General features: G+C 39.2%; 1 protein-coding gene across 5 annotated transcripts in view; it reads right to left on the minus strand.

Annotated features, from left to right (window-relative positions):
• The window catches only part of Enox1 (ecto-NOX disulfide-thiol exchanger 1), a 552,470-nt gene that overhangs the window by 412,103 nt on the left and 116,704 nt on the right, over positions 1–23,663 (minus strand). For 4 of the 5 annotated variants that reach the window (XM_013506967.1, XM_013506965.1, XM_013506964.1 and 1 more), the window contains 2 exons: positions 21,630–21,695; positions 18,891–18,984 (listed from right to left, as the gene is read on the minus strand). The gene's annotated coding sequence lies outside the window, so the exon portion shown is untranslated. The remainder of the gene's footprint in view (positions 1–18,890; positions 18,985–21,629; positions 21,696–23,663) is intronic. The other variant, XM_005409058.2, reaches the window with a different exon arrangement.

Raw genomic sequence — 23,663 nt, forward strand, 5'->3', positions numbered from 1 at the left:
AGCTCTGACACAGACATACCGTGTCTGCAGCACCCACTGAACCCATTTTGCATTGTCCCCAACAGACCTGGCAGTCAGAGTGACCAGTGAGACCACACAGGTCAGAACGCCTGCTATGCCAGGAGCAGTATCCTCCCCATGTCTCACCCAGCAGTTCTGTGTCTTCTGCCAACATGTAGGAAACTGTGTAAGGCTAACTTGTTGGTCCGACTATTGCAGCATCTATGGATGGTCACTAAGTCCAAGGTAAGTTTTCGCTTCTTCCTCTGAGCCTAGAACTTAAGAGCTGCCACTTGTGCTAATGCAATTCAGGACAAACGTACCTGAATACCAGGTGAACACCAGAGTATTATCTCCGTACAAAGACTGGCCTTGCCTTGCCACACCCCAGCTACTGAAATGAGGGAGCAGAGACAAGTGGAGGAGGACCGCAGATGGGTTATTAGAGCCCTCGTCTATACACCAAAGACAAGCAATTCTTCTCCTGCCCTGATTGATTACATTCTTTCACAGGCTGACCTGTAAAATCCCTGCTATCAATCATTCTCCCTCACAGAGGCTATGGGAAGAAGACTTCCTGTCTCAATCACACTGTCCAGTTTACTTGAGGGTGACACAAGGCAGACTGATTTTCTGGGCACTGAGATGATCATACTGGCTTCCCTCCCTCACTCCATTATTTAAGCATGTGAATGCCAATAACCAACAAAGCACTTCTGGATGTTCATTTGACCCCTCTCTTGCCCTGGAGGTGTAGACAAACAACATTTGGATTCTCTGTTCACAGAGGCTCAAAGACTTGAAGTGGCTTCACTCAGGCCCAGATCTGACAGTCTGAAGCAGGGGTTCTCTCTACTTCCAAGACCCAGCAGCCCCACAGGTGTTCAGCAAATTGCACAGCTCATAATGTCTCCATACTACCCCTGTAGGAAGAATACCCCTGGGCTGTGTGGTTCTGCAGCCTCCAGGACAGAAACAGTGGCTCCCCCATCTCTGTCTTCCAGGGCAGGTGGTGGTGTCTGACTCATGGTGGGGCCTGCTCTATATTCTGGGAGGTCCCTGAGGTTGAAACTGTGAGGTCCTAATCACTTCACATGCACACACGCATAGAAATGAACTTTTGCTCTGCAGCATCCTCTCTGGCCTCCTTGTGGGCTTCTTTGGCCACTCTAATGAGAGGCAGGAGAGGACAGTGGTTAGAGAGCAGGGTTGAGAACCAGACTGCCCAGGACTTTAAATCCTAGCTCAGTCACCCATTAGTTGTATGATCTTGGGCAAACTATTTACTTTTCTTTGTCTTAGCTTCATCTTTTGTAAAATAGTCTTAAAATAGTACATAGTATTGTTATTATAAATAGTGCATAATTATATTAAATATTTCAACTAAGCCTATATTTAATGCATATTATAGCTCACCACCATAATCACCCCTATAGCTGTTTGGATCCTTATTTGGACACAATCACACCATTTTGTTTGGTAATTTCATACCCAACCCTACAAAAATAGCAATTCAGGCCCACTCTGTCAATAAGAATGAAGTTGTCAAGAGGAATGTGGCAAACTCCACAAATACATCTTGTCACATGAATAAACACCTTGAGAAGACTCTTTCACATATTCTGGAAGAGCAGTGAAGCTTTGGATTGATCACGTTATCTTTTGAGTATATTCTGATAGAAGGCAGAATAATAACATTTGCACATGAGATGTCCAAAACCCTTTCCCTGGTACCTATCCATAGGTTACTTTACATGGTGAAAAGAAATTTGCAGATGCAACTAAGGTTAAGGAGCTCAAAATAAGACAGTATTCTGAATTTTCCAAGTAAACACAATCTAATCACATCAGTCCTTAAAACCAGAGAACTATTTCCAGCTGAAAGCAACCAGAGATGGCAGCATGAGAAAGACTTGGCCCAGTATTGCTAGTTTTAGCAATGGAAAGGTGCCACACACTAAAAAACATTTATGACTTTAGAAGCTGGCAAAGGGAAAAGAATAGATGTCCCGTCAGGTCTCTCCGTGTAGCCCTCCAGACAGTCTTAGACCAGTGTTGGATTTTGGACCTCCAGAACTATAAGATAATAAATCTACATTCCTTAGGTGTCTAAATTTGTCGTAATTTGGCACTGCAATGATAGAAAATTATTACAGTCTCTCTTAATCCTTCCACTAGGGAATAACTACAACTCACCAGTGGACACTACACCATACGACCAAGAAACAGGAAAGCATGTATTTGCTCACCATTGATTCTGCAGATTTATTAAGTGTCTACCACAGTGCAGGCACTGTTCTGTGTGCTACTGAAAGCAACAGTGAACCAGACAGTCATGGTTGGCTTCTGCACTCCCGGCGTCTACAGACACTGAACAAACCAGTAAATTAAATAATTGTAAAACAGTGGTTTAGTGCTGTGAAGAAAATAAAACGGCATGATCAGATAGCGCACACAGGGTGCAGAGCTGAGGGGACAAATCCCCAGGTTGGGTGGATGGAAGGTTCTCTAAGAAATGACATTTGAGCTGATATCTAAAAGGTACAAGGAGCCAGACAGGCCAAGTTCAAAATGAGCTCACATACCATGAACCCACTGACAACCTAGCTTCTTAAGAATATTGCAAGAGATTAAAGACCCATTCTGAGAAATTGACACCACTTCTGTCTCCAAGGAAAAGTGCACTGTGTGAATTGCTACTCTCATTTCCTCTCCCCATTCTTCACAAGCACGATTTTTAAGGCTTTATTTTTAATATGTTTTATGAACAGTGTAAAGGCAGCATTATTCCAAACTCCCCGGATATCACTCTGAGTGAGTGCACCAATATTCTCATCTGAATATGGATGTGGTTAGACTCTCCGAGACAGCTAGTTGCTGTTACTCTGATGGATTTCTCTGTGACTGCCACAACACTTAGCAGTGACACTGGCTGCAGGACCGAACTCCTGCTCAGGTTCAGACCCAGGCAGAGCACCAGAGCCATGTGCATCACATCTGGGCACATGTAATTATGACAAAAAACTGAAGTGTGAAGGTGGAAAATGTATAAAATGTTCTCTCCTATCATACCACGTAGGATGGTGGCCTTTGATAATCACATCACATGCATACAGCATAGGCTACTTGATTTATTTTACTGTGTAGTGCCTTAGTCTAACATCCAGGGTAAAACAGTGAAATCAATTCCAATTTCGATTAAGATTGTCTGTCACAGTGTCAATAGTCTTCTCACAACTTCTCAGGCCTGAACCCCCCACCATCTGTCTCTACCCAGACTTCCAGTCATGCACAGACCACCCAAGACAGTAAAAATGACTTCTGACATCTGGTGAGTTTGTTCCACATACACCTTTGCTCATCATGAGGTGACTAGGCTGAGCTAGATCACATGAGTTGCGTTCTGGACCTGTTCTGCCCATTTCTATTGCATTTATTAACATAAAGAATTTATAAAGAGACTTAAACAACAGTGGCTGGAAAGAACACTCTTTTATGGAAAGAGTGCAGGGTTAACACTTTGAGCAGTGAAAATTCACTCTCTCTTGAGGTCTTAGAGTCACAATGTCTGGATCTGACTATTCAACTCCACAATATAATCACCACATGACCTTGAAGAAGACACCTCCCTGACCAAGGATCAATCTTTTTTTCTCTATAAATTGAGGTCAAGAGTTAACACTCATTCTGTCTGCTTCCAAAGGTTCTCACAATTACAAAATAAGAAAGACTGTGTAGACTACAGAGCATGAAGGTCAACTAACTCCCACAACCCACGCATAACACCACCACACACTGTGAAGGCCACAGGCTCAGCAGAGTTGTTGAGCTCTGTCCCTGGACTAGCAGCAAGCTGAGGCCACTATCTTGTTCTCCTATACTCTTCCTCTGCTTCAGTAACTCACATCACTCTGCCACCCCACATCACAAGCAGTGCCACTGACAGCATTCTCTGGGCTAAACACTCCCCCTAGGACACCATTCTGGAAGCGCAGCCACAAGGAAACCCAGCTCCTTTCTGGTCCTTGCTCTTTCAAAATAGGGCTGCCCAGATAGTTTGGTTAGGTATCAGGTTCTGTTGTCCACTTTCCTGCAGAACTTCACAAATTTGATTTGTAAAGGGCCAGGTAGTAAATATGTATGACTCTGTAGTGCATGTTTCTTTGCTTAAACTGCCTTTCAAAAATGAGGAAAGAAAGAAAAGGAAGGGAGGGAAGGAGGGAAGGAAAAAGGAATGATGAAAAGAAAGACAAAAAATTCAGTCCTTGGGTCTTACACAATTGGCATTAGTCCAAGGGCCACTGTCTGCCCACCCCTGCTTCTGTTGTGCCAGAGCCCTGGCTTATGGTGTGCAATACTTGCTTTGTTTTTTAAGAGGAGTCTGCTGTTGGTTGGGGAGCCAACAGGAAGCTGGTCCGGTCAAAAAAGGTAGCTGGACCAACCACTTCTTGGGACATCCAGACCTTGTAGCTCATTCTGTTCTTTCTGGCAGATTTTTTCACTCCTGGCTTTCTCTCAGAAAACTTTTGGATACTGTTCCTTGATCCAGCCTCCTTTGGAGTCTTTTAAGCCATGGCAGAAATCAGCAGCCTGAACTCCAAAGATGTGCCAAGCTCAAATTCAGACACTCAGAGCTGCTGGACTCTATGCAAATTGAGCACATGGATTTCATATACCTAAACATTACAAGATAGTTAGATCGCTGCTCCAACAGCTCATGGGACCCCTGTGGTTAGAGTTACCCATAAAATTATTAAGCCAGTAAAAATGCATCTTTGAGCCAGTTAGAATATTTTACATATTTGTGAGCTACTATGATTAATATCAAAAAAGGAAGAAGAAAAAGGAAGCAAGGGGAAGAAGGGAAGAGAGAGAAGAATTCCAGGCACTGAGAAGAGAGACAAGAGGAAAAAAATTAGAAGTGACTGCAGAACACTTTGTCTGGATGTTACTATCACAAAATTAGATAATCTTCACCTGGTATTATAGTAAATTCATCAAACACTGTTAAATAATTCAAAAGCAACACTATTATCATTCATGGTTTCTAAAGGAGAAGTAGTAAATTTGGTCTCCCTTTTGATGTATTCCTCTCTTAATAGAAGATTTCAAAGTGATCTTTCTTGTTTTTCACATATATCTTGTAAATAAGGCCTATCGGGTGCCTAGCTGCAAATCTGTAAGTGATGTACCCTTTGCCCCAAAACGCATTAGAAAATCATGCCCCTTAAGCTCTGTATCTTAGCAGCATTTGGTTGGCTATAAAGGCATCTTTGTTAGAGGAAAAAGTGGTGAGGTGTGGAAGCCACTTCACTCTGGCAGATCCAGCTGTACCCAAGGAATAGCACCAAGAAGGCTTCTAGTCTGCACTTTGCCAGGCTGCAGAATTATACAGAGGCCCCAATTCAGGTTTTAAGTGGGTGTCAAGGGGAATCAGATTTAGCCCATCTTGTGCAACTGCCAAAACAAGACTCATAAGTGATCAAAGAAATGCATGCTAATATTTGTGATAACAGTGGCAGTGATCGTGCCATGCTGAGAACGTATCAGTGAGAGCCTTTGTTGACCTTAACATGAAGAGGCCTTGCTTTGAGAGAATAATGAAATAACTTAGAGTCCCCAAGGGTAAAGTGGTCCTCAGGGTTAAGGTGGGAGAGGTGGCTAAGTCATGAAAGATGTGCAGCTCAGAGAGGAAAATGTTTTAAAACACTTTCTAAGTAGAGTGCCAGAGCACGCTGCTAAAGTTGAGGGTGAATGTCTGTGCCCTGCAGAGAATGGCTGCAGCCCAGGGATTTATCCTAAGTTCTTTCTAGGTCAGGAAAGTTTGCGAGGCCTTGCTTTAGACTGATGGAAGAGTCAACCCTTGAGAATAAAGGAGCCTGTGATGAAGTTGTAGTGGCCCAAAGGAGAAAGAACAGAATCTGGTGGTGGGCTGAAGATGTACAGGGAAAGGAAAGTCTGCAGCTTCCAGGAGATGCACAGCCAAACCCCTCAACAGTTTCAGGCGAGGGGTCACACAGAATCAAGGATAACTGGAGCTCCCTTCCTGGCAAAAGGACTGGTGGCTGTGTTTTAGTTGCCAAGACAGCAAGCCTAAAAGGCATCCAGAGCGGCTACAGAGCCCTCTCTGGGATGCTCTTACTCTCTGATGCTGTCAACACATCTTCCACTTGGAAGTGTAATATGCTACTGCATTACTCCAAGTGTGTTTATCACAGAAGTGACTCAGCCCCAGTTGTACTGGAATGCTGTGGGTTGCAATCATGTTTCAGAAATGCGTATTTTTCAGCATCGTTAATGGAAACAAACATCTGTAACACCTAATCCAACTCATTCATAGGAAACACAAATAAAAGCATTCTAACCTTTATCACTATGCTGAACTTTTTTGAACACAGAGAACACTATAGCAGAGGTCTACTTTCCTGGTAAAGGATATACTACATATTTTTCTCTGAAAACTAAAGATACCACCAGTAAATTTGAAAATATATATTTCTTCAAAGTATTAATTTTTAAAGCATCCAAAATTGCTAACAACCAGAGAAAGTACTGATTTATAAATTATGTTCTCAGCGTATAGTGTACATTGTGAATTTGCATGCATATTAAATGCAAATAACCAGAAGAGCATAACATTAAGGCTTCAAATTTATATGTGCAAAAGACAGTAAATTCTAACATTAAAACTCTTCCCAGAAAATATTAACTCCCCACATCCCAAGTGACTATCACATACTCAACTGAGCCAGCTCACAGCGGAACTTGAAAAGTCAGTAATGCAGCTCAGTGATGGAGACCATTTAGAGACAAGTGTCCATACTGCAACCCAGACCCACTTACTTATTGCAAGTGCCAAACCTCCAGCTATACCTGGAATTGAAGTTTCAGTTTAGAAAAACAACTCATACAATAACATCTTTTATCTTAAAGCAAAACACACACGCCATAGGTTCACCACCACTGTCTAGCTCAACCAAAATATGTATAACCCACGCTCAGCCCAGTTGCCAGGTAAATCGGGCATATCTATTTGGCACTGTGTGGAACAGAGGTAAGGTACTAACACTGCCCAGCTCTTAACAAATTATTTTATTTAATAATTTAAGAAAAATGAAAGCACCACTAAAACTACCACCACTATATCACTAGCAGAATCTTTATTCTGTTGTAAAAATCATAGCATTGAGGTAAAGGAGCAAAATATAATGGACACTGCTCTTTCACTACAGTAAAAATAAGATATCTGGGGTGATAAAATTTGTATCAACTTGGCTATACTGTGTGCTCAGTTGCTAGGTCCAACACCCAGGTGAATGTTGCTGTGTAGGTATTTTCAGGATGTCATTAACATCTATAATCACTTGATTTTAGGTAAAGGAAATGATTGCTGATAATGTGGATGGGCCTCATCTAAATAGCTGAAACTCTTAAAAAAAATTGGGTTTCCCAAAGAAGAGATTTTGCCTCAGGATTTTAATATGGAAGTCCTGTCTAACTTTCCAGCTTGCCAACCTGCATACAGATTTCACACTCAAGGCAACATCAACTCCTGCCTGAGTTTCCACCCTATCAGCTTGGCCTATGTGTTTCGGACTTGTTCACTCCTCCCCCATTTATATGAATCAATTGCTTAAAATTGATCTTTTAACACTCTCCTGCTGGCTTGAACTACCAGTTGTGTATGCATGACTGTCCCACTGGTGGTACAAATGAATCGAATCATTTTTATTGTTTTTTTTTACTAATAAAATCAATTAAAAAAAAAAAAACCTGCCCAATGGGACAGTCATGTATATGTCACCAGTGCTTCAAGCCACCTGGCCACAAGACATATGAATTACGGCCCCAGTGTGAACATAGGGGGTAGGTACTGGAATGTAAAACTTAATGTCTTCTTTTTAAAATAACTCCTTCACTTTAGATTGAACTTTTTTCCTGATACTTTGTTGCTATTATTTTGCTATTTGTTTTTTTTTTTCTTTAAAATAAAAAAAAAAAGAATTTCAGTCAACTCTGAGAAGAATTGGGTGAACTATATTTGCAAAAGAGGAGAGGCTCCTGAAAACCCTCTTGGTAGTTGAATACCTGCTCAGGCATGGTTTGGAAGCTCACCCTGCCATATTTATGCTGTGGGTGCTTGTTGCAAGGAATCAAACTGTCCCCTCACTTACAGCTTTAGATAAAAAACCAGACAGTTTGCTCTAATGACACAAATCCCATGTGAAGTTTAGAGCAAACCATTTTATGAGCCTAAGGCCAGTTCAACCACTCTGTCTTTTGTCCCAAGCCTTGCCACAAAGCAGCTCACAATATCTGCTTCCAAGACTCTACTCCTCCCGTCCTCACTCTGTGATGGAATGCTTATCCACACACCAGATCTGATTATATTTGTGCGGAAATGCTCTCCAGACCTGGGCTTCTTTCCCCAACCTCTAATTCCCATTACACTCCTTTATTTACTGCTGTCAAGGGCATCTTCCAGGAGCAGGAGGAGCAAGAAAATAGGTAATAGCACATCCCATATAGAACTGACCCACTTACAACAGGTCTATTTTTTGCCTGCTGTTCCACAAATTGTAAGCTGAGAAAACTGGCTTATTCCAGAAAGCAGCTGGATATCTGCTAGATAATTTCTGGTTGCTTTGCTTCTTAAAAAATTTTTTGGACTGATGGAAATGGGAGTTACTATACTCTCAGATGCAGCAATCCAACCTTGACCTCAGCTATCTACAACTCCTTTTACCCCTGTTTTCTCTTTCAATCTTGTCACCAGTCAAATCCTTCCCATTCTCCCTCTTCTGCAGTTTTACTTATCATGTGCCAGAAGCTCTCCTCTCTGATACCCTCGATAGTCTACAGCAAGAATACTCTCTCCTAAATGTAATTTTTGATCATGTCAATTGTTGCCAAATGTTTCAAACATTTCTCTTTAAATTGAATTTCTTCCCCATATTTACAAGGTCCTAGCTGCCTCCCCTCTTCCTCCACCTTCCCCTGCCTGTACCCCCACTACCCACCACAGTGGGGCAAACCCTCACCTTTCAGGACACTGTCCTTCTTTTGACTCTCCACTCTGAACACATATCCCTTAACATGAAAAAAATGACATCTGTTTGTTTTTTCATTGGGAAAATTTAAAGGTTAGTGAGTTTCTTTGATCCCACCTCCAAAATGGCCAGTTTATCAGGGTTTTCCACCATTCCTATTTCAGACCATAAGGTTTGGGGCTCATATTCAGCAAATCCTGGAGCAAAATATGCAAAACTACCTGAATAAATCATTATCTTGACTTTATTTGAAAGCACCCCTATATTTACCTCTTTTAGTGATGTCTCAAATGAGAAACCTCTCAAAAATATCAAATGTCTGGGAAGCTATCACAGTATAAATGTATCTAAGCAAATATTACTATCCATGCATATCAGAATACATTTCCCATTGTGATTTATGCATATGTTTCATATAGTTATAAATATACTTTTGGAAGATTATTTTAAAAATATTTAATAGCCATTAAATGGGTAAAATAATAGTTTACTCCTTATGGAATAGTGAGAAGCCATTCTAGTACTATTTGCAATTGTAATCAGTAATGCAGACAAAAGAATACCAATGTTTTTCAATCATCACTGGTAAAAATGTAAAGGTTTTAAAAATTAAGACTTCAAAGTTAATCTAAATTAATCTTCTGCTAATGCAAGCGAGAACTATTTCCTAGAATTTTGAGTGGTTAACATCATCAGGACATGTCACAGGCTTCATCCCAATTATTTGGTGTATACCATGCATTATTCCAAACCTCTCCAGAGATGAAACAGGGTAAGGCAATGTAAGAGTTGAAGAACAAAGGAAAAATGAAGCACAGAGACTTCAGGCTGAAAGTATAAAACCTCTTTGAGGACTTCAAGGACATACTAGAAGACTGAAAAATGAGAACAAATCAGCAAGCCCATTAGCTGAGCACCAATTTAAAGCATCATTGTTTCCAATTTCAGCTCCAATCTGGAAGGCGCCAAATAGGCCGTGCTCCCAGTCCCCTCCATGCAGGACGAGTGTGCTCACTATGTACTTTCAAGTGTCTTTCTTCTTTTCTGGCTGATTTAATAAAAGAGTAGCTATCAGTTTTCTAACTTTTCTCCTAAAACATTATTAATAATTTCTGTAGCAGGATGTTAAAGAGACAACACAAAAATTTTGTTCCAATTTCTCTATTCTTCTGTTGAAAAATAAAGTTTGCTGTCTTTTTATCTTCATCACTGAGAGAGAAGAGGTCATTTGATAATCCACAAACTGATTAGCCTCTTCATTTAAGAAGTAAACAGACACAACCAAAAACACACTCAACCACCTAATCTTTGATAAAGGGGCCAATCAAACTCACTGGAAGAATGATAGCCTCTTTAATAAATGGTGCTGGAAAAATTGGCTCAATACCTGCCAAAAACTGAAAATAGACCCAAGCCTATCACCATGCACCAAACTCAAGTCAAAATGGTTCACAGATCTCAATATTAAACCAGAAACACTAAATCTATTGGAAGAGAAAGTAGGTAAAAACCTCGAAGACATAGGGGTAGGCAGAGAGTTCATGAATAAAAACCAAATTGCACGTGAAACACTTGAAAGAATCAACAACTGGGATCTCATCCTACTGAAAAGTTTCTACACATCTAAAGAAATCACCAGCAGAGTCAAAAGAAAACCAACAAACTTGGAAAAAATTTTAGCTGATTGTCCCTCAGACAAAGGGCTTCTATCTAGAACATATAAAGAATTAAAAAATTTCAGCCCCTCCAAATTCAAAGACCCAATCCAAAAATGGGCAGCTGAGATGAACACACATTTCTCAGACAAGGAGATACAAACGGCAAATAAATATATGAGAAAATGTTCAACATCATTAGTCATTCGAGAAATGCAAATTAAAACAACACTAAGATTCCACCTTACCCCAGTAACAATGGCTAGCATTAAGAAATCAACCAATAACAAATGCTGGCGAGGCTGTGGAGAAATAGGAACCCTTCTCCACTGCTGGTGGGAATGCAGACTGGTGAAACCACTGTGGAAATCAGTTTGGAGATTCCTCCGAAAACTAGGTTTAGAGGTCCCATTCAACCCAGCTATCCCCCTGCTGGGTATTTTCCCAGAAGATCTAAAAACATCATATCACAGTGATATATGTGCACCTATGTTCATAGCAGCACAATTTGTAATTGCTAAAATGTGGAAGCAACCCAAATGTCCATCCACTGAGGATTGGATAAGAAAATTATGGTACTTTTATATAATGGAATATTACTCAGCTGTAAAGAAAGATAAACTCGAGGCCTTTATATTTAAATGGTCACAACTAGAGACCATAGTCATAAGTGAAATAAATCAAACATACATGTGCAAGCACCGCATTGTGTCACTAGTGTAAAACTTGAAAGAGTTAATTTAAACTCGGAGGTATGATAGACACTGTGAAATGATAGGAAACCACCGAAGAGTAAAGGGCTTCTGGGATGTGGGAAAAGAGAAGGGAAAGAAGGAGAAATTTTGTATGTATGTATATACAGGATAGATAACATGGTTGTTCTTCTATCTGCTGTTTCTATGCTGAAAGAAACTGTCAATGAGTCTTTGGTTGACCAGTATTGCATGTCTATATCTGTTTTCATGAGAAGCCACTTTGAAGATATCAATATGTAATACAACCACCATTGTTAATTCCCTACCACTTTGTTTGTAACTCTGTATTGTCTGTATTGTGCTTGTGATATGTTGTAAAATGTTGTATGTCTGTTAATGTTTCCCTCCTTTTATCCTTAAAATAAAAAAAAAAAGAAGTAAACTGTGTCCACAACTGTATACGTTTTGTATTTTACTCATCAAAACAGAGTTGCAAACTGCTCTCTCATATGTCCTCATAAGGCAAAAAGGTCAAGAAGACCTTATACGAACACGTAACAGATATTTTAAATATTAGTTTGTATTTAAACCAATTTACTAGTGACACAGCCTCAAATGTTAAATAGTATTTAGCACTAGAGGTAATTGCTTCAATTCTTTGAGTAATTATTCTGAAATTTGCTTCCACATCTGCAAGTCAGAGCTTTCCAACTGATAGAACTACTACATTACTCTGGTATAACTCAGTTCCAGGTCTGCTATGAGTGATCACCCGGCCATCAGTTTCTCCAAGGTCACAACACCTGGTTCTCACTGCTAAGAGCCACAGAAATGCTAAGGACACTCAGACAGAAAGCCCCACTGTACCTTGGGGAGATGCTGCCCACATAGCTGCTGGAGGGGTCTGTCTTCCAGCTAGTTGAAGGCAGGCCTCTAGAAAAGTGGGAAGTAGAGGGAACAGGTAGCAGCTGCCAAAACACTGTTCCTTTGGGTGTCAGATACTTCTTTCCTTTTGGGTATAATGTGCTCTTTTTAATTACTTCATAGGTGAACTTCTCAACTGGATTTGAAAACTATTGGAATTATCAGAGTACTGCATTTGTCTAACAAAGAAAGAAAACTAATACCATTAAATTTTTAAATAATTTTAACTGTTATAGAATTTGGAATACTGGTAAAATGGCTTAAAATAATTTTTTTATTAAACACTATTTGTATGGTCCCTCACTGACATTGATTACATTTGGTTTGCTTTCATAAAACAAAATACCTGAGGTAATAAAAGGAGGGAGGATTTATTCTGGCTTGGTTTCAGAAGTTTTAGTCCATGGTCACTGGGCACTGTCCCTCTGACCCTGTGGCAACACAGTACATCGGGGTGGGAGTTTACAAGAAGGCAGGCTGTTCAGCTCATGACACCTGACAGGCACAGGGAGAGCAGGGCCCAGGACCCCAGTATTCCATGCGGTGGAGTAATTTTTGGTCCCCAGTGACTGGACTTCTTCCTACTGGGCCTGCCTCATACAGCTCCACTGCCTCCCAGGAGCACTGGTGGCCAGGTACCGAGCTTTCAGCATGTGAGTCTCTGAGGGAAGTTTAAGACCCAAACCACCAAAGTGTCCCACAAGAATTCAAAGATAGACTCTCCGAAACCTTGATCAAGAACTGTGTTCAGCCATTCCAGGCATAGAAGCAGTATTTTAAAAGTTATATTCATGAAATCAAGCCCAGGTTTCTCACTTAAAATTCTTAGTTTTATTTGGAAGTTTTACGTGTATTTATTATTTCTCCGATAGCTGTTTCAAGTTTCCTACAGTGTTATCAGTTTCTGTATGTACCATAGTAAGGCAAAAATTCAGACATACTGATTTAAATAATATGTTGTTATTATTACTTCTTGGCTTTTTCAGTTTTAGGCTTTGACCTTCTAGTGTAGTTGCGGATTAGGTTTTATTCCTCTCATATACATGTATATGCCTCATGTTCACATCCTCAAAGAACTGTGCCAAATTTTGGTATTATCAAATATACATGTTTACACCATAAAAGCTTCAGAGAGACTAATGGTGCTGAGGTGTGTAGTGTTCTATGGTTACATTTCCTATTCTGAATTACTACGGTTCTCTGAGACGTTAATTGTTACATTTAATTTGGGTTACTTTCCCAGGTACTTATCCTGATACCATACCCAAAGCGCTTCCATTTGAGTTCATCCCACCCTCTTCCAGTTTAGATTTCTAAATCTCCTCTCAGCAGACACATACTAGGTGTTTTCCAATGATCACCCTGAAATCTCCCTTAAGTCTCCCTACCTACTCCAATTTAGATCAGTTAGTCACTAGTTCCGCTGCACAGTTAGTATTTTCAGATCTCTTTTACTTTTAATTTAAAGATTCTTTCCATCCATCTCTCATGTCAGTCCTATCTCCGGGTTTGTGCATCTTTCTTTCCATTGCTTTACTCTTTCATTTATTTGATCACAATAAATGAAAATTGTGAAATTTCATTTATTATAAAATTAAAATTTCACAATAAATGCAAAAAGCTGCACAACTTTAAAGTTTTTCTTTCTGTCTGCTTTAGTTTCTGCTTCTCATGACAGCACCCTAAACTTCTGATGACCCTTGGTTGTCTCCTGCTCCTTAGGAGCCAGGGACTAGAAAGTCAACAGGAAAGTTTGGAGTAGGGAAAGGATTATGTGGATTTATTTTAGGGTTGCTCTAGCCAAGCCTTTCATTTGGAAAGCTCTGGTATCGGTATCTTTGAGGTTCATTTTTTTAGGTTAGACCCCCAGGGAAATCTCCTGGTCTTCTACAGGTACAGTTTCATTCTGGGTGCCAACAGGCCAACAGCAAGAAGAATAAGGTGCTTTGGTTTTTCACAACTTTGTAAATCAACACAATCTACCAGATTTAAAGAGTATATATTATACCACTTTTACCACAATCCAGTCAAGAAAACTTCTGTTTTATTATTTCTAAAGAAAAGACAAGGGGCTGGGGATTTAGCTCAGCAGCAGACCGCCTGCCTGGCAAGCACAAGGTCATGAGTTCAATTCTTGGTACCGGGAAAAAAACAAAAAACAAACAAACAAAAAAAAAAAACAAGACAGAAAAATCCATTTCCTCTTTTGGAGCAGAAAAAGAGCAACAGCTACTTGCTTGTATAAAGCTTTGGAGCCAATCTGAACTTTCACTCAGTATTCAAAATCTTAATCGTATCTTCATCTTCTCTTCCAGGCGCTCTTGTTCCTAACCTTTTGTAGCTCTCATCAGTGCAAAGAGAACTGCTTTTTGTTTTCATCTTTGTCAGAGTAAAAGTCTACTTTTCTCAGGTGCCTAAGTAAGTTACCGCTCATCCATCCATATTGTAGCTTCCAAAACACTGCTGCCCTTGTCTCATTTCTTTGCTCTTATAGTTGTGTCCCTTTTAAGAAACATCCTCCAAATGTCATTTTAATGAAATCTCAGCAGGGTCAGGAACTAACATAGACATGCATCTTTAACCTTAAACCTATCAAACACTCACTCTTTTGCACTGATATTGAAATTGGGATTACTCAGTTGTCTTTTTATTCTTCTCTTTTTTTTTTTCAAATTTTCAACACTGAGACAAAGGTTCAGTGTTCAAGAAAAACACAAAGTAGGAAAAAATAATAACTTGGGGATCAGGTGAAACTGAATTTAATAATCACATGCTCTTATACACTAGTACTCTCGTTGCCCTAACAATGTGTTGATCATTTTTGGGAAACAAAAACACACCCTTATTTAAGAACAGATTCTTAAAATTCTCAAAAGCTTAACTATTAAAAGGATCTTTGCATCAGTAACAAACCTAAAAGAGGGTATTCAGAGAGAAAAACCACCAGGAAAAGAAATGAAATGCTAATAGGAAACTCAATGGAGAAAATATTTCTTTTTCAGTCAGTTTTTTAAAATAACTCTTGCAAGCATCTCTGGCACATTTCTCTGTGTCCTAGACATTGTGATCAGTTGACTGGGGAGTCAGAACCTTTATACACACTGGGCCGCCAGCATAAAGGAAAAACTCTCAATTCACAACATGGCTGCTTTAAGTGTTTACTTTCTATTTCTCATACTGGATCATCAAAATGTTGAATTTTTCAAAATACTTAAGTTTGCTCCAATCTTATGAAAAGATATAGTAAAATGCATTTTTCAGTGGTGTTCAGATTTTAAAGTTATACTCTCACAGAGATTAAAAAACCACTATTATTGAAACAACCACAGATAAGTCAACTTTGGTATTGTGCATCTTCAATTATCATTTAGCCCACTGAAATGACTGCTTTTGTAACATACTTTGATAAAATATCACTGTTGCATGAAGCAGAACTGGCTGTAGTTGGATGGATATACGTATGCGAACAAGGATTCCAAGTAAAACATTGCATATATTCAAAAACTGAATGATAGAATGAAGCAATAAATCGTCATCCCCATAGGGTCTGGGTAGGGACAGGTGGAAGTGAAGTGTGGCTGGGCAGCAGAAGTCTGAATGCATTCTTGACAGCAATATAGTAGGGAATGAACTCTAAAATACAGTAAGCTTGTAATTTGTAGATAAAGAGAAAACACTTAGGTTTTCTGAAAGGGAGTTTGTCAATAAAGTTATACTTCAAAAATTATATTCTGCTACTTCTGTATGGGGCAAAAAGTCTGATCACCAAAAAAGAAATGAAACTGTTAAAACACTAAACAATCCAGAATCCGAAGGTCATACAAAGCTGCCCTGGCCTGCCTGATGGTAGAAATTTGAGAGCTCACTTCAGAGCAAGAATCAATAAAATTGCATACTTTACATTTACAGTACTACACAGTCAGTCAAGTAAAAGGAACAGAACAAAGTAAGTACTAATAAGAGGATGTATGCTGATACAGTTGCTAAATTAAATCTTTGATACCTTTTAGTTTTCGATCCAAGAAATACTTAGTGAGCATCTACTACACACAAGGCACACAGTCTTGTCTCATCATTTTTTTCATTATCTGAGAAGCCAAATATAAAAACTCCATGTAACTTATTTCACAACTGATTGATGTTCTTCCTTAAGAACAACAGATTGATTTCTTTATAAACAGCAGTACTAACTCCTCCATCATGTCTCCCTCTTTTGGTGCACACAGTCCAATCAACTCTCGAGCCAACTCAATACAAACCAGAGGAAAAGCATTAAGAGAACAAGGTCCATTAGGCCCAATATTGCCTCAATTACTTTAATTCCATTATTCCTGTTCATATTACTTCTTTAATCAACATCTCCTTTCAGTTATTCATGTTTACCCTTTTCAAAATCACGAGTAATAGCATTTGGTCTTTTGAGCTCAGCGGCAACAGAGTTTCATAAATATATTTCTGAATCTATGATTGTCTCCAGATCTGAAACTGAGACATCTTAAATTGAATCACGTTTTCCGGAGGTCATTTCATGTAATGATGCAAAGCATCTTAATGCAATATAGGTGTTTTTACCTGTTAGGCCATTTGTCACTCACTGTCGAAGATAAGCACATATGGCTTACTGGCTTTCTAAGTGCCTTCTTCCCATGTTAAAACCTTAGTGTAGTTTCACTGACTTTTTCAGTTAAACTGCAACTCTTTTCCATACCTAAGTCTGCCTTTTGTTTAATGTGATCTTTCAGCCTTCACTGACAATGATTCTGTTCTGCAAGAGTTTCATCTGGATATTACATTAACCACTGCCTCTTTCATATGACAATTAATCAATCCCTCAGTTCCACCTCTGCAACAGCCTTACAAATTACAGGCACTCTGCTTCCCTCCAGTCTTTTAACGAAAGTCAATGTGGTGTCTATTACACATGAGAAGCTGCACTTTCAGCATAAACAGGTCCATGATGCTTATACAGCCCTTTCCTGCAACATATGGGCATCTTTCTGGTTATAAAAATAATGTATAATACAAAGAAGTATGCAAAAATTGTATCATGAGGAGTCCATTGAAAGTTCTGCTGGAGGTCAGAAAAGGGTAAGTCACTCACGCATAAAGTTTTCATAAAGGATATGAATCTCAGGGAGGATTTTGGAAATGGAAATGAAGAGAGAGATGTAGTGAATAGTGGGCAAGAAACAAAGCAGAAAAATTTAGCTGAGAAAATTATTTAAAGACGTAAACAGAAGCAGAAAATTATTTAAAGCAATAAATAAAAGGGGAAGCAGTAAGTGACAGCGAGTATAACATGTCAAGAGATTTGCAGGATATATGTACTTCTTAACTTAGTCATTCTCCTTGCAGTGTGCAAGATGAACTGAAGGTGGCTAGATGCTCTTCATAGGCATGCCATGGAAAGGAAAGTTCAGAGATGTGTAAAAGTACCTCTGAGATCAATGTCTGCCTTCCTCCGGAGCCTCATCCATCCCACATCCCTCTTCCCACAGTATGCTCTAGCAGCGCTGCACTAACCTGGAGTACACACACTCTGCCCTACCACACATCCTGTCTTCTCCACATGTTCTCTGTCCACCAAGCTGATTCACTTTGTGTTCACCTTTCCAATCCTTCCAATCTCCATTCAAATACTGTTTTGTCTCTAAAGCACTTCCTAAGTCCCTCAAGCCAATCTAGTAGTCCTGTTTCCGGCATGAAAAGTACGGGTGGTATATGGCTTCATCATAGCAGTAATTTTTGCATGATTGTCTCCCTCTAAATTATACTATACTTAACATTTTCTCCAGAGCAATTTTTGGCACATGGTAAAAGACTATGAATGACTGAATGAATGAATGAATGAATGAACAGACAAGTGGAAAAGAAGAGAAAGGCAAGAAGAAAGGCTAGTTATAGATGAAAAGGAAAAGAAGAGTACAGCCAGGGATACAGCTCAGTGGCACAACACCTGTGCAACGTCCTTCCCGATACAAAAAAAAAGGAGAATAAAAAAATGAAAGAATTACAAACACTTGATTGAGCTTTGTGAAAACCCAATGTAGAAGACACAACCAATAGAGGAAAATGCCAAGCTTTTGATAAATGAAACAAAAAAGGAAGCAGAGTACGGCAGAGGGAGGACTTGGAGAATGCAAACACTTAAATTCCTATTTTAGCTTGTTATATGAAAACATTCCCTGAAAAGATTTGATAGAATCTTCAAAGTATCATGTTCAATTAAAGTTCTTCCCATATCATAAATACACTCTAAGAGATTAAAAATTCCCATGTTAATTAACAACTAAACAGATATACAATGATTTCTTACTTTTTAAAATCAGAGTTTAATAATGAACGTATTATTACCAATTCCATGAAAGTCTTACATCTAAGCTCTCAGAAACATAAAACTGAGATACTGAAAAACGCAAAATAGTTGCAAAGAAAAGACTAGGCAACAACAATAAGCTAAGTTTTTGTTGCTCACAGTTACTGATATTTTCTGGGTTATTTTCTCGTTAATAATAGAGGAGTGTTAGGTACACATAAAATAACTTAGTTATTAAAATAAGACTCACTCAGGTATTACCAAGTAGCGTTCATTGTGGAGTACTTCACTTGCCAGCTCAGGACAGTTTAATTACCAGAACATAATTGCTTCCTGGGCTCCACCTGCAGGCAATGGAGGGTGATTCTACCATCACTCTGATGTGATCATTGTGTGACCAAAACAAACTAATTGTTTTAATTTTAATGAAGCCCTACAGACATTCGCACAAATGAAGGAGAGGTGTGCATGGGAGAGTGTGCATGGGAGGCTGCAGAAGACCTCTAACTGAGCTCTTCAATAACATGGAGTAGAAAAGTACGTTGTGGCAACACCTGGATGAAGTTATACATCCACACATGGCATTTGGTGGAACTGTGCCTGCATACATCACACACACTGTAAATATCTGTCTCTTGATTTACCAATTTTCTTAGGACTAATGTCAGTGTGAAAAACGCTAAAATGAATTTTTATTTTTATTTTTACGTTCTACTGCTTGTCATCATCTTATAAATCCAGTACTGTCAGAGCCCATATTGTCACTTGGCTGTGGGACAGCCTACAGTCACAGGAAAAGCTCTGTGGGACTGGGGCAGCCTGAAAATAAACAATTCCAACCAGCCTCCAACACAGACTTCCAGTAGGCCTGGGCCTGAGCCCCACACTCAATACCAAGACCCTGGCCTCCCAAATTAGGGAAGTTCTGCAGAGGACTAACCCAGGGGCTGTAAAGACCCCATATGGCTACTACACTGCCCATCTCATTCCAGGGGGGCGAATCTGCTACTGGACTTGGTTCCTCTTATCAGAAGGTTCTTCTTCATATTAAAAAGGTATTTCTTTCCTGGAAGTAACTATAGACTTGGACAGAAAGCACTGACCCAATAGGATAAAAGTTTCCCAAATAAAGATCTCTAAAAAAGTAGTCCTTCAAGTGCTACCAGTGTCTTAACATTTTATCAACAGCCAAATTTCAGCCCTTGAAAGATAACTTCTAATAATTCTGAGCCAAGGATACATAGAGAAAGGAAAAGATGCCATGAGGGCAGATCTATTTCAGGATAGCCATTTACAGATTAAAGCTGGGGAACAGATATTAAATTTAATAAGTGCAAAACGTTACAGCTGGAAAAGAAAAATGCCTCACCTAAGTATGATTTAAATGGTATTGAATTCGCTGGGAAGATATCTCGATGTACTGATAGGAGAGGCATGTAAAATGGCAGTTCCGCCTGCTATGCTAGCAAAGGTAGGACTGCTCAGATCAGTACCTTTCATTTAAACAAAATCTCCCACTTGCTATTACTTTTAAAGGAAAAGTTTCATCACATTTATGATATTGTTTAAGTTGGACTATCCTGAAAGTAAAAATTCACTTGAGATTAAGAGCCAGAATAATAGCTGCCCTTCACTGGTTACAGCACTTTGCCTTTTCAAATTAAATTTGACCATGACCATTGTGGGCTTTACCATTCACTCATTAAACAACTTAGCAGCAAGCACCATGCTAGATTTTTTTAGGGAATACCAAGAGAAATGGGTCCCTGTCCCATAGATAGCATTATAGCTGAACTGTGTACTCCTAGGAAATACTGAAGTCCTAATCTTCCATACATAGAACTGTGAATTTGAAACACGGTCCTTGCAGATGATTAAATTAAGATTAGGTCATTAGCACGGGCCCTAACTCAACCTGAATGGTACTCTTATAAAAAGGGAAAATCGGGATATAGAGATAGACATCACAAAACAGAAGACAATGTAAAGACACAGGGAGAAGATACCATCTGCTAGATGATGGAAGCATCTAGAAGGTAGGCCTGAAATGGATTCTTCCTCAGGATCCAAGAAGGAATCAATCCTGTTATCCCTTTGATTTGGGACTTCTACCCTCCAGAATTGTGAGAGAATAAATGTTTATCATTTAAGCCAGGCAGTTTGTAGTCCTTTGTCAAGGCAGTCTGAGATTCATTATCAATTAGGTAACAAAGAAACAAGCCCAGTAACGAAATTGCCACAGGCAACAGAACTCTAATATAGGTCTATCTACTGATGTTTTGGCTCAGTTAATGAGACCAGATTCAGTCACTAGATCACAGATCATACTACCTCTGTCAGTTCTATAAAGACCACCAGAGAAAAAGACAGCTTCTATCCTAAGGAGTACACTGACCCAATGGGGACTGTGTAATCCTCTAAGAAAAGATGATTAGAAAGAAACAGCAGCAATAAAAGTTAATGGAAAATTAATCTTGGTGACCTATTTGGGCAAATCAAGGTTGTGAGGCATGCATTTATTTAAAAGGAAAATGCAAAGGAAATTTAGAAGGACAGTTTCAGATAAGGCGCCAGAGATAAGACTTTAATTAGAAGTCTTCAGTATTCACATATTTGCATAAATGTTGAAAAGATAAAAAGTTTCTGATAAGGTAATAAAGATGAACAATAGTAGTCATTCTCCATTAACTCTGTAGAAGTTGACAAGGCATTTCTAGTGACTGGCCTTGTTTCTTTACTGCTTGTTTCCAGGGCCTGTCATAGGTAGTTTGTATACACTCCCCACATAAGTGTCAGTTCCCTGAGATCCCTACCATGGCCGTCTGAGCCCAGAAATAAGAGTATGAGACACATTAGGGAACTACACCAGTGGTGTAATTAAGCTAAATCCTTAATTTAGCTTACTCGTACAGTGATAACCTGCCTCATACAGTGATAATCTGCCAGTTAGGCCTACTTATCATGCAAGCCGCATGTGCCATCCTTTTACCTGAATGTGGTGAGCAAACTCTCCTTCATGTGTCATAAATATGATATCATGCTGACTGCAAAGGACCTGTAAAACAAAGGCCATCTTGTTAGAAGAATCTTCAAACATCAATTTCAGAGAGCTGATTGAACATATGTAAGCAGATGCCAGGTTTCACTTGCAGAGTTCTAGCTGAACACTGCCCTTTCCATTTCCAGCTATCCCAACCAATGCCCTTGCAGAAGGTCTCTGCACAGTGCTAACCTGGGTAACAATCAATAAATGTGAAGGTCTCATCATAAGCACAGCCTGTGAACTGTCAATGCTCTCAGAATACTTCCATTTTAAAAGCTGCTGCTAAAGTAGCTGCAGTGGGGCTCGTGCTAGGGTCAGGGCCTCCCCAAGCTGAGAAAGGCTAAAGAAATAAAGCTGTAAGTTAATTAAGGCAGTGTAACCCACGGGGTCATTCAAAAGTGGTTTTGGGGAGCTGACCAGTATCAGATGTACTATTTTTAAGTGTAGGAAATCGTTGCAAATTTCCAAGTTGAACTGAGTTAGTTATTTATAAATTTTCTCTCAGAAAATCTGTCATTCTGGAAACTTTAAAATATAGTTGGAGATGTCACAGAAATTCCAGCTTAATTTTCTAGACTGTATTTCAAAACCTTGTTACACAAAGCATGGTCCGAGGACAAACAGCAACATTAGCCTTCCCAGAGATGAAGAGCCTGAGTTCAGAAAGCCATCTCGGACTTCCTAGGACAGAACTACATTTGCGCAAGATTCTCAGATGATTCCTATGCATATAAAACATGCTTTTTAAAGGCTTTACTCATGAGTCCAATGGTTATTGTGATCAGAAGTAAGAGACTGTCCAAAATTTCATGACTATCCTCTGGTATCTATAAGTTAAAGGGATCATAATTCCTATTTTTATTTGTTTGTTTTGTTTTTTTATTTTAAGAAAGAAGGAAAACATATTAACAAACAGACATCCATTTATAAAATAGCATAAGAACGATACTTGCAGAACAAAACAGAGTTACAGACAAAGTTGGAGGAAATTAACCATGGTTGTTGCAATACTTATTGATGTCTTCAAAGTGGTTTCTCAAGAAAACAAATAGAGACATACAAGATTAATCAAGCAAGTAATCATTAACTGTTCCTTTCTGTAGAGCAATAGAAGACAGTAGTACAACTATGTTAGCTATTCTGTATATAAATACTTACATTATTTCCCCTTCTTTCCCTTCTCTTTTCCCACACCCTAGTTGCCCTTTACTTTTGAGAATTTTCCTTTCGTTTCAAAATGTCTGTCATACCTCCTAGTCTTTATTCACTCTCTCAGGTCTTACACTAGTGAGACAATATGATGCTTACACATGCAGGTCTGATTTATTTCACTTATGAGTATGGTCTCCACTTGTGACCATTTACCTATAAAACCTTGAGTTTATCTTTCTTTATAGCTCAGTAATATTCCATTATATAAAAGTACTACAATTTTTTTATTATTTATTCCTCAATGGATGGACATTTGGGTTGCTTCCACAATTTAGCAATTACAAATTGCAGTACTATAAACACGGGTGCACATATATCACTGTGATATGATGCTTTCAGATCTTCTGGGAAAATACCCAGAAGGGGAATAGCTGGGTTGAATAGGACCTCTAGACCTAGTTTGCTGAGGAATCTCCAAACTGATTTCCACAGAGGTTTTACCAGTCTGCATTCCCACCAGCAGTGGAGAAGAGTTCCTATTTCTCCACAGCCTTGCCAGTATTTGTTACTGGTTGACTTCTTAATGATAGCCATTCTTACTGGGATGAGGTGGAATCTCAATGTTGTTTTAATTTGCATTTCTCAAATGACTAATGATATTGAACATTTTCTCATTTATTTGCCATTTGTATTTCTTTATCTGACAAGTGTGTGTTCATCTCAGATGCCCATTTTTGGGTTGGGTCTTTAAATGGGGGAGGCTGGTGTTTTTTAATTCTTTGAACGTTCTAGATAGAAGACCTTTGTCCGAGGGACAGTCAGCTAAAA

Source organism: Chinchilla lanigera, unplaced genomic scaffold (genome assembly GCF_000276665.1).
Source record: "Chinchilla lanigera isolate Chin_1 unplaced genomic scaffold, ChiLan1.0 scaffold00117, whole genome shotgun sequence".
In the NCBI taxonomy this organism is placed as follows: domain Eukaryota; kingdom Metazoa; phylum Chordata; class Mammalia; order Rodentia; family Chinchillidae; genus Chinchilla; species Chinchilla lanigera.